We start from the raw sequence: 5000 nt of genomic DNA on the forward strand, positions 1-5000 counted from the left end.
TCGCTTGTACCCGCTGCCTTAGAAATAAGTTCTTCAGCGTCCGCAAATGGCATTTTGCAGCTGGAAGCAGATGTCGACGCGTTTTGCACAGAGCACCAAAAAAGCATCTTTTTTGAAGGCCCAGGCACTGAGCATTGGTGGTTCAGTGGTAGAATTCTCGCCTGCTACGCGGGAGGCTCGGGTTCGATTCCCGGCCAATGCAGTGGCTTTTGCAGCGAGCGGCTCCATCACTTGCATCCCCTTGCAACTCGCAACTGAAAACCCACTGAAGCTAAGCAGGTGTGAGCCAGGTCAGTACCTGGATGAGGATGAGCTACAGGGAAAAACAAAGCTTCCAGCTGGAAGCGGTGTTAATGGTGCCGGCGGGGGGGCGCTCACCCTGAGGTCTGTGCGGGTCCCAATGCCCCAGTATAGTGACGGAGATGCTGTGTTGTAAAAGGGCGCTGTCTTTTGGATGAGATGTAAAACCGAGGTCACAGCGCTCTGTGGTCATTCAAAATGACCACCAAAACCTTTGACAAAAGCTCTTGGTAATTGATGGTCTTCAATAATGCTTCTCCTTTAGGTACATTTTAAATCAGCTGAAAAATGCTGTGAAATGGGGGGGCACTTCAGGCCAGTGTAGGATTTGGGTTACAAGAACCATGAAACTGCACGAGAAAGCCCGTACACTGATTACACGGCTTTCTATTCAAAGGAGGACAAAAGAAATTCCCTGAGTTTGATTTTTTGCAGCACAGAGAGGAGCACTGTCGTGAGGCTGGTTAGCTCAGTTGGTTAGAGCGTGGTGCTAATAACGCCAAGGTCGCGGGTTTGAGCCCTGTACGGGCCAGGTCTAGATCCAGGTCCCTGTTTGTGAAACAGGCAAATGACTGTCTCAGGGGCCCATTCCTCATTCTCAAGACACATGTATGCAGTATGTACACCGTGCATTGAGCAATAGGGACTGAATACACCACAGGTAAGGTTAGAAGTCATTCTGAGGTGCCACATGTGAGGGATACAGCTAGGCATCCGAAATGTAGGGTTTGAGACCCTTCAGGAGTACTGCATCCTTTGAGACAGACCCGTGCATGTTAAACAAATGATCATTTCTTTCGGCATTAGGGACTAAATATACTAAACATATGATGCTAAAATGTTATTTTCACATATATTAATGTAATAAATGATTGCTTATGCTTTAGAAACAAATCTAATTAAAATAAAAGCTTAAGTTTTGTATTTATCTTGTACCATAGAACATGATTTTCTTTGTATTTCAAGCCCACAAAGTGTCCAAATGACGCACTACATGATATAAGGAAGATTATCACATGCATATCGGTATTATCTTTCTTATGAAAATGCATTCCTTTCATTACCTTTTACTTTTTAAAATGAACTCAAATTGAGTATAATGTAATAATTTAAGTAGAATAGATTCTAATAATATAATGATCCAGTGTTTTGCACTACTTCACTGCTTCACTGCTCTATGCCATCTGGAAATAAATCCTCAGACTGCTTACTGCCCTGGGCATGTACCAATAAATTAAAGGAGCACATCTGTTTATCACTGCGTTGAAGCAGGAGACACACAGTCTCTGCAAACACATCCTAGATACAGTGTTCCAGCACCTTTGACCTCATCCAGAACATATCATTTCTTGAAAGGGATTGCTGTCCGAATGCACATCTGAATCCCAAACAGAATCTCTAGTAAAATACGATCATTTGTGAAACAGGCAAATGACTGTCTCAGGGGCCCATTCCTCATTGTCAGACACATGTATGGAATGCTTTCACCGTGCATTGAGCAATAGGGATTAAAAACACCGCAGGTAAGGTTAGATGTCATGTTCTATGCTCATTTCTTTCAGCATTAGGGACTAAATATACTAAACGTATGATGCTAAAATGTTATTTTTACATATATTAATGTAATAAATGATTGCTTATGCTTTATAAACAAATCTAATTAAAATAAAAGCTTAAGTTTTGTATTTATCTTGTACCATAGAACATGATTTGCTTTGTATTTCAAGCCCACAAAGTGTCCAAATGTTCTATGATCATTTCTTTCATCATTAGGGACTAAATATACCAAACGTATGATGCTAAAATCCTGAAAAAAGGATGTGCTCCATCTCGTCAGTAGATTGGATTCCAAAACTGATTTGGGTCAATATACATTACCTTTGAAATTAAAGTACAGTCTACTGTAGGGAACCATCAACTTAGAAAGCATTGGCCTTCCCTGGGGGTCAGGTAGGTGCAAAAGATAAACCTTTATCCTATCTTTATCTTAAGATAAGTGGCCAAGCAGTATTTTTCCAAGTTTCACCAAGCACATCATGTTGCCATAGTAGACAAAGTTCTATAAAATGTTAAATAACTTTTAAAAAAAGTATCTTGGTCTTACAGTACTGTACAAGGTGAATTAAACTGTCCCTGGTAAGAAAAAGTAATTAGAAGCATCTCAGAAACTTTATCTCTAGAAACATTAGCTGTTTTATATCATGTAATTTAGTGTGATGTTGTCAGAATTCAAGGACATTATCACACACAGAAATTGGTTCAGTTAAATCTAAAAAACACAGCTAAACATGGGTTTAAATGTAACAGAAGTCTTACCTCTTGTCAAAAGATTTAATTCAAGAAGCGATGTAATAAATGATTGCTTATGCTTTATAAAGAAATCTAATTAAAATAAAAGCTTAAGTTTTGTATTTATCTTGTACCATAGAACATGATTTTCTTTGTATTTGAAGCCCACAAAGTGTCCAAATGATGCACTACATGATATAAGGAAGATTATCACATGCATATCGGTATTATCTTTCTTATGAAAATGCATTCCTTTCATTACCTTTTACTTTTTAAAATGAACTCAAATTGTGTATAATGTAATAATTTAAGTAGAATAGATTCAGGTAGGAAATATAGAGTCATGATGTTTATGGCTGACATCATTTCACATGGGTGAATTTTAAGCTAAGAAATAAAAACATTTACAATGAAGATACCATTGCTTAATTTTAAATGCCTTTAAAAAATAAATACCTCCTGAGAATAATTTGCCACTCCCAGATCCTTGGTAAGGTACTGTTTGAATCCAATCAGGAGAGGAGCATCCAGGGAGTGCTTTCTATAGAGTCCAGCTTGGGCCACTCTCTTCCGGCCTGCTGATACTTTTTAACTACTCAGGGCCTGTAAGGATATAAAACACCGGTTTAAACATTTTATACCTATAAGACAAATTAGAATTTTAGTAAAAAATAGATACATCTGAAAAATAAAAAGTCTTACTGCTGATAGAGTTCTTCAGAGCTCACATCTTCCCCTTCCTTATCCGCTTCTGTTTCAGTTTCTAGAGCAGCCTCTGGCATCTCTTCCTCCTGGACTGCGGCCTCTTGCTCAGGGCCGCTGGAATGCAGGTAGATTCTTTTCAACATGCTTTTACATAATATGTTGTAACAATGATTTCAAAAAGAAACTACAGAAGCCTTACAGATTAAAAATATCTCACCTTGCCAATGTGTCTTCAGGCTTCCCATGTACAAAAAGGCCCAAGGACTCTAGCAGTCTTACAACCACTATCCTGTTTGCCTCACCAGACACGATCTCTATTCTGTGGTAATCCACGATGACCCCGTTCTTCAGGTGATTCATCATGTCCTCCCTCGCCTGTTGAGAGGCCATCCTGATGTTTTCTGCCGTGGCGTGCTTCATACACACCCTCTTCAAGTGAGCAGGAAGCTGATCAAGAGTATTCAGGCACATCTTGCACACCAGGGGAATCCTCGCGGGTTTCCTTTGAAAATAAATAATACCATCTGTGTATAGAAACAAGCTAAGACTGATTTCTTAAATTATCCTTAATTTTCTCTCTCATAGTTTGAGCATAATGATTTTATTGCATTTATATAAGAATTGCTCATTGCTCCTAAATAAATAATGGTTTCATAAAAAAGTGAACACTTGGTCTCAGTCACAGACTTTCCAATAGAAGCCATTGTGGAGTTCAGCAACTGCAGGTCCTAGAAGTGGGGAAGGAATTTTAAAAGAGAAATTGAATTACAATACAGAAGGAATGGCTGAGGGATCACTGAAATATATATATACAAATTCCAAAGACTGAGTCCATATAGAAACAACTACCTTTCATTTTCAGTATAAGAAAAAAAAAACATTATCTTCCAAAGCATCATAAAATTGTCCCTTCTTCCAGACTCTACTTCTCTCTTGTAGTAGTATAGCAGACCTTTCCAGGTGAGCAGATCACAGAGTCCGAAATGAGCTTCCTCCATCAAGCAAAGTACCTGAACATGACTCTGTCTTCATAAAAGTGCCCCTGTAATAAAGAAATTAAATCCGAAATCAAGAGGGCAGTTGCCTACTGAAATACAAGAAGTCATCAATTTTAACCTAGCAACACATTAAAGGCTGCATCTATACAAGTACGATTCTAGAAATGCTCACCAGATTACGTTTTAAGAAGGAACTGCGCCTCAGGTTCCGCCGAGATCTTAACTCGGATGGCAGGATTCAGAGTCCGGAGTGCGGACTGATGGCGCACGGAGGGTCCATATACTGTGGATCCCTCAGTGATCTTCCGCGTATTCAAACCGTTAGCGTGTGACTCCCCTGTCCCCGTGACCTCTTTGCTCTGCTCTCTCCTCTGTGCAGCTGAGCCCGACTCACGGTAAAATGGAAAAAAATATGCCCTCGACGTGAGATTTATTCTGGAGCGAGCCAGTGTTGCGCATAGCTGCCTTCAAAGCAGTTAACCCAGGTTCAATTCCCGGCCAACGCAGTTGCGAATGTTTTCAAATGCTGTCATGAGCCTTGGATTGTGACTAGCAAAGCGAAGCCTTTTGAAAGAGCTAAAGCACTGCAAAACGGAATTGAAGGAGAATCTTACAGGGGATTCTGAGCAGTGTCTGCATACATGCAGTCAGATAAAGGTGCTGAAAGCTTGAGCTACTCTCAATGTCATGCTGCCCTTCCCCGGAGTA

Source organism: Lepisosteus oculatus, unplaced genomic scaffold (assembly GCF_040954835.1).
Source record: "Lepisosteus oculatus isolate fLepOcu1 unplaced genomic scaffold, fLepOcu1.hap2 HAP2_SCAFFOLD_137, whole genome shotgun sequence".
In the NCBI taxonomy this organism is placed as follows: Eukaryota; Metazoa; Chordata; class Actinopteri; order Semionotiformes; family Lepisosteidae; genus Lepisosteus; species Lepisosteus oculatus.